This window comes from Oxyura jamaicensis, chromosome 2 (genome assembly GCF_011077185.1).
Source record: "Oxyura jamaicensis isolate SHBP4307 breed ruddy duck chromosome 2, BPBGC_Ojam_1.0, whole genome shotgun sequence".
Taxonomy (NCBI): Eukaryota; Metazoa; Chordata; class Aves; order Anseriformes; family Anatidae; genus Oxyura; species Oxyura jamaicensis.
The window spans coordinates 129,231,916-129,239,604 of NC_048894.1; positions in this window are offsets into that span (position 1 = coordinate 129,231,916).

Below are 7,689 nucleotides of genomic sequence, written 5' to 3' on the forward strand. Positions count from 1 at the left end.
AGTCATTTCTTTGAACCGCTCTCTCGCTACCTACAGATCTGAACCGCGCAATTCTTTTAACTGTATCCACTCCGAGACAGCCAGAGACAGCTCTAATCCTCTGTTTTCAGAAGATCTTGTTTGTTAGAGGATGTTTTGAAGTTCTTCAGTGACCAGAAAATCAAATAGTTGTCCAATAAACACAATTTGTTGCTAAAACATTACTTAGGAGAACGTTGTTAGAAAACCGTTTTTACTGATAAACATTTTTTTTTTTTCCATTATAAAACAAGGGTTAAAATAAACGAAAGTGTCTGTAATTACAAATACTTATCCACTATGTTCTAAGTAGGCAATGTTCCATGCATACAGCAATTTTGTGCTGAAGCTCCTACAGCACCCAATTTAAAGTGAATCCTACTGAGGCATGAGTTTAATAACAGCTATTGGAGATAATTAGCCATATACCGGACTCTGTAATCTTTGTTGTTCCTATGGAAGTCATATCAATTCACTAACATAAAAGAAGGAAAATTCACTTCACTGAAAATACAAACAAAAATACGTTAGCACCAAACCAAACATGTCCTAAACTCTTAGGGTCTAATCCTGCACTCTTATCTCATGCAAATTATTACTTTTAAATAAAATAAGCCAGTTTTGATTTTTTTTTTTTCTAAAAAACATCTGTGGAAGTCCAGATCTGCACGTGGATGGCAGTACTTACATTAGTGCACACACCTTTGCCCATTTGGGGTTTATCATAGCGCAAAAGCATGTATTTATAATTTATTTTCCTTTCGTTTATACTGCTACAGAGGCTTGATAAAAGATTGGGAAACCTGCATGACAGTGGGGCAAAGAGGGGTTGACCCTGCCTCTCTGGGCTGAGGGAATACTGAGAAAAGTACACAGTTCCACCCATCTCTTGTGCAATTCTCGGCTACTTGTCCCTCGATTGCAACCTCCTCTGCAATAAACACCTTTATGACTAGGCAGTCTGTGAGATGGGTGAAGCACAAATGAAACTTAGCTACTTTTCCTCTGACCTCCCTTTTCCTAGTTGCTGCAGTAGGCTGTACCTGGCCTGCCCTGACAGTACATGCTCTTCTCTGGGTTGGCAGGCTGACTCTTGGCACACCTCAGACTAGCAACACCAGGCAGACTGAGGAGGAGCAGCTCACACACTCAAAGCTCAAGGGGTTGGGACTGGGAAGCCAAGGGCCATTCCTAAGTGGTCATCACCACAGAGCTGAGACAGGCCCTGCACAAAGGTGGTCCATGTGGCATCAGATTTCCCCAAAACGTGTGACTTCAGAGCACAAGTCCAGGCTTCTAAGCCCTGTTCAGAACTGTTGAGTTGTGCAGTTTCTGTGCCTGCTGGACAGTGGCCAGGTGCTGTATTTCATCAAGGACAAAAGAGAGAACCAAGACAGGGATGGCTGAGCGTGACAGGGGGGAGCAGTTACATAAATAGGACAGTCCAAATCCAACCTATGCTGAAAGTTAAAACGTGAGTGTCTCTTCGTAGACATTAGGAAGTCAAAACACCAGTGCTGCCTTTTTTTTTCTTTTTTCTTTTTTTCTTATTTTTTTTTTCCATAAGTAATAAGGTTCATAAGGCTTTAAAACAATACAAGATTTAAATCACAAAGTTGGTAACTTTGCCATATAGTGGAAGGGAGGCATTCTGAAAGCTAAACCAAGGCATTTTAAAGTCATGTTTTACATACTTTGTAAATCTAAGCAGGTTGTTGCATTATCTTAAATTATGAGAAACAGCATAGCTGCCTTCTAAACTGAACAAAGATCTCATTTTATATTTTCAGTAACAAACGTTCTGGTTAAAATTATGCAATTGAATGTGCAGAGACAGAAAACTTGCCAGATGGTTATTATAACAATAAATGAGCACAAAAAATGAAAGACAAATTTAGAAATGTGTAGGGCAAGAGAGTACCACATACAGTAGACAAGCTGCTGTGCAGTAACAGTGAGCATCTCTACTTTACAGAGACATCTTCACTTTTAGGCACTTTGCTCTTGTGGTTGTAGTGACTGTCCTTCTGTCCAGGCTGAGACAGGAGATGTCCAGAAAACAAACCCCACAGCTCAAAAAATCAGAACTAAGCTTTGTGTTGCCTATAGATTGGGCAGGCCAATGGATACATAACACAGATACTCCATGCACTTGCTATGCAAAGTGCGTTGCCTGAGTTAGCCATATGAGCAGGCCCAACCAAGTGTAGAGCATGGGGATGTTCTAGTGATTCTGCCTCATCATTTAGAGTTAGATTAACTATATCTACATTGTGTAGACCCTCTCTTGATGACCTATGCCTTACATGTGAAGTAAGTTTAATCAATGGGAAACTTACATCACAATAAGCTTTCAGCTTTCTGTTGTCCATAGGAAAAGAACAGTGCCTGGTGTATGTGATACCCTAACGCACTACTGGAAAATTATTACCTGGGCAACTAATTTGTTTAACACCTTTTGTTGAGGATATATGAATGCTGAGCATGGGATCTTTCATATTGACCCAACCACATGGGGTTCTCCCTCCTTGGAGAAAAGGAAGCCAGTGCTTTTATCTCTGTGACGCTTCATCCATAGCGCTTATTCTCAGCATAATCCTCAACATATTGATATCTGGCTAGCTAGCAAGGGATATAAAAATACCTTTTTTTTTTTTCTTCTTCTTTTAAGGCTGAGATCTGCTCTGGCAATGTCTTCAGCCATGATCATCCCAAAAGAGAGATACAAATCAACTTCAGCACCAGGCTATGAAATCATATTAACAGCAATTACGCTTCCTGCTCCAAGGAAGAGATTTGCCCTTGAAAGTCTTCAGCGCGCCACCCCAGGAGCAGCCATCAGGTTGAGCATCTTTTGCATTCGCCCAGTTCTCAATAGACTACACACACCAAGTTGCTTGTGAGGCACATACCAGCCTTATTCAGGCACATTCCCACCTAAATAAATAACGCTTATCTGAAATAACTGGTAATTAACCAAATATCCTCTTTGGAATTTGGCCCAAATTAAAACATTTGCTGCAGAAATAGATTTCTTACAGTCATATTGTGAACAAATGCATATACACAATCAGAGACAGAAGAACGTCCTTGAGGAGAAGAGTCTAGCTGCTCTCAAGCCAACGTACTTGGCCTGAATGGCTGCTTCTGAATGCTATCGCCCAACCCAGGCTTTTTACATGTGATGGCTCCGTTCTGGTTCTTTGTGGGGTGAAGAAGAAACAGGGGAGCCCTGTCAGACTTTTGCAGTCAGAGCATCACAGTTAACGCTCAGTTCTGTGAAGCAGAAAATGCTAGAGAGAACACTTTATGTCACAACTTTACATGTCAGCTTTCAGAAAGCACATTGAAACCATTTATCCAGCATCTTATAAAAGCACCATTGAAAGGTTGAACAGAGAGCACCGTGTACACAGAATTTTGATCAAGACAACCGAGAGAAGCTGTTCAGGGAGCCATGGAGAAGTACACAGCCCAGAAGAATCCCCACAAGATGGATTCCTTGGAGATACAATATGCGAGGGCTTGGAGAATGAGGCAGCTGACCCTCAGGCAGTCGCTATTGTGGGAGGGACAGCCCAGCTTTGGGTGACTGATGCATCTGAATCCCAGCACCCACTCCTCTTTTGCCATTCCCCTCATCCACCACCCCATGCAGCCTGCTACATGTAAGCAAGTCTGTAACTGGTACTAATACAAAGACTGAAGCTACCAATTGTTCACAGCTGACACGGACACAGACCACCACCTCCCTGAATGCTCGCTGTTGAAAAACGTAGGTTCTTCGAAAGAAGATTGATCATGCTTATTGCAAAGCTTAGTTATTGTAGCTACATTACTGGGCTTTCTAGAGGAACTTTGTGAGAGACTATTGCTAAGCTGAGGCTAATTGAGGTCCAGTGTGCTTGAAGTGTCTTTATAAAGCTGTTACCAACTGTTCCCAAAGCTGTTTCCCACACAGATAAATGGGGGAACACTCTTTCTAGTTTTGTGTCAAAGAGTATGGGAAAAAAGAGTATGGAAGTACTAACTACTTAGTAAAAAAGGCACTATAGCTGATCTACCTGTGGTAGCTAGGTACATGCCTGTGTACAGATATCCTTAAAATTTATTTTGCTTTGTGACTGAGCAAGAAATTCTGAGCTTGGCATGGTAGAAAGGGACTCTACTGGCTTCAGGATGTGGCTAGAAGTGCCACGGGAGATGGATTCAGGGAAGAGATGCCCAAACTGCATTTCCTGTTTCTACCAGTTCCCAGAAGGGAAACAGAAAAGACCTTTTTAGTAGTGTAGTTACAGAGATGTTGCAGCTTTACTATGTCAATTTGAAGTGTGATCTTCTTATACAGTTGTGCTAACAAATGGAGGTAAAGAAATAAGTCTGTGAAGTTGCCCCAGAAGAGATCATCAGGTAACAAATAATTCATTCTGGATGTTGACATTTTATTTAAGGGTGTGGTGAAAGAGAAACAAATAGCAGTGATGAGACAAGTAGAAGAAACTCCCCTTTCTTTATACCAAAAATAATGTATTTGAAGATTGCTGCTGGGAAAATATTTCCAGTGAAAGAAGCATTGGCAACAGTTGTAAAAGAACAGATCTTACGTCTGGAAAGAGGGAACTAAAACAGAAGCTGCTTTTTTTTTTTTTTTTTTGTCAAGGGATGTTAATTACTCATTTAAGAACCTCGGACTGAATTCTAAAACATTCTTCTTTAGCACTAGACTACATAGTGGAGATTGTAGGGGAGTTACCACACTGCCCCCTCCACGTGTCCTTGTTCAGGAGGGTAATTCCTTTTTTTGGCTCCCAAGGCCCCACCGTCAGGAGGTCTCAGGAGGTGAGGGCAGGTGCTAACATTGCAAGCAGCAATCCGGAATCTGAACGCCTTCCCCACCAGGCTGAGGGTCTGGTGGGCTGGAAGCAGATCCCTCCTGCGATGACTTCGGAGAAGACTGTCATGGTCAAAGCCCCTGAATGTGGCAAAGGACAGAGCGGGGATGGCAGCTTGCACTAAACGCTCTGTAATAAACACTGGCTGCAGCACTGTGTCATCTGTTAAGAGCTGGAGGCGGAGAGCTTGAGGAGATGCAGATAAAGTACGCATCTCCACCTTGTGACTGACAGAGGGGTAGAAGCAAAAGGTTAAGCTCCTGTTTCTAATGTCCAAGATCAAATCACATAAGAAGGAAATAAAACACTGATTTCAGGACCTGTCCACCACTCAAGATTTGTCCTGTTCACAGCAGCTGCTCTGCAGAGGCAGTGACCAGCCTGAGCGTGGCAGAAACGGGAAGGAACATGCCAGCACCACGGCGCCGCAGGCTGCACGCCAGCGCCCGGTGCCGGGCCGTGTGAGGCAGGCCGAGACAGCAACAAAAAAAGGCAGGGGGAGGGATTTCACTGTGAAAAAGGGAAGTCTGGGGTCCCAGCAGGGTTCAGAAAGGAAGGAAGGAGCTGAGTCTGACACCCCTTCCTCCAGTCCAGCACTCCTGGTTCTGCTCTGAAAGACAGCGAAGTGCGACCAGGCAGTCCTTCTTCCTTAGGCTCGCTGATCTTGGCGTGGGGTTCTTTTAGAGTGATGCTTGTTTTTCTTCTTTTGCAGCTTAAAATTTTGCAATCTGGAGGTCAATGTTTTTCTTTGCTATCATTAACTGCTATTATTTTTTGATTTTTAAACTGATCTTGAAGTTGCATCTGGTGAACCTGACAAGCCTCATGTTGCTACTGTTTCTCCATAAGCAGTCATCCATGTAACGAGTAAGACAGCCCTTAAGGGATAACTGCATCCTGAGATGTGTTTGGGAACCTCAGGAGTTGTGTATGTCTCCCACTGAGCTGCAGGAGTCAGACTGAGGATGACATACATAAACGAGTACACCTGAGCATGGAGCAGGCAGCAAACACATAGTTAAACCCCCAGAAATTCTCCAAACTCAGCACAGAAGATCTTGCGATACGTGAGGCATTTTATCTTTGGCCTTAAACAGCATGAAGTAGAAGGAGAGAACAGTCAAAGGTGAACTTCATGAATTCACATTCGAGGGAACACTGCAAAGGGAGGAAGACCAAAGTCAGCTATAAAAAGCACTGCAGTGAAGTGGAAGAAAAGTCTTTGCTGCGGCCGTGAGAGCATGGCAGCACGGTCAAGATAGCTGCAGACTGGTCAGTCTGAGCTGCTCTTCCTCGCAGGAAGAGAGCCCCAGCTCAAGTGTGCTCCACAGCCGCGCGAGGTCAGGCTCCACAAAGCTTCGGTCACTCTGTGGGCAGTTTGCAGGGGAGCACTGCTCCTCAGAGCCGTGCTCCTTACAGGCTACGCCCATAAAGCAGTACACCTCTTTCAGTTATAGGTATTTCTAACAAACGTGTGCACCCAGGACTGTGTTTGCCCTGTACAGTACCAAGTACTATCGTGTGCTGGCCAGTGATCCGAGAAGGACTCCATCTGATATATCAAACTTCAGCACCAACTGAGCTGAAGCTAAACCCATTCTGGGCTGCTATGCCATGAGCCAATCTCAGTTTACATACTGCTTTTTATTTTTTTTGCATTAAAAATAAACTACTCTTCAAGCACGTGCCAATATTATGTATGTGAATGTTACTTGAATGCTACCAAGTTCGGACCATAGTTTATCCTTGTTTACAACTCACGTGTGTATGTGTGTATGCAGAGGGACACATGCACAGATGTACACATAAATGCGTACAAAGGCATATAATGAAATGCCTGTTCTCTACTGTTGGACTGTTCTTGTATTATTGTACTACTTTGTACATCATTGCACTATTCTTGAAGAAAACAAGAGTATCAGTCCAGTACCTGCTTATTTTGTCTACGTACTGTACTTTGTTTTCACTAGTAACAGAATAACATGGTATCTTTGGAAAGACAGTGGCTTTCAAACTGCTTGTCAGAGCCCCAGGAAGTTCGTGGTCTCCCTCAGCTATGACTCTCCTGCTCCTGCCTTTTGGCAGAGGAACAAGGATGACCAGTGGCAATCCCAGAAGAAACCCACTCTCTTTTCTACCTCTTCTTTGCCTTTTTTCTTTTACACAGACTCCATTATTTTAACCGTAAAAACAGCAAGGCATGGTCCACATCCCTGCTTAAGAAGATTAAAAAAAATATATAGCAATTGTTCATTTACGTACTTCTAAAATAGGAAAAAGATGTGAAGGAAAACCAAATAAAACCCAAAGAAAGAACAGGATTCCTCCGGTTACATAAAGCAGTAAGGTAATCTACAAAAACTTCAAAGATTAAAAATATGTTGTAAAAATGAAAAATATCCACTGAACACAATACAGAAGTTTTCCTATATAATACAATAGATATTAAAATATTTTAAGTCTTTAGAAAGGGCAAAATTCTTTAAAAGATGACTCAACACTATTATGGTTAGACTAAACATTATGCCAACACATTCATTTGTACAACTTCTTGCAACATGACAGTTGTCCAGTGTGTGTATGTGTAGGTTCATGTGTGCACACAGGAGGGACACAGTGAGAATGCTACGAGTGTCACTTGCCATTTAAAAGCAGTATTTCACAAATAATTAAATGAAAAACCCTACAAATACCAGTACACATCTCAAAATACTGCAAGTCACATTCTACAGCCCTGACGTTAAAGGAAAGAAAAGAAAGAAAGAAAGAAAGGAAGGAA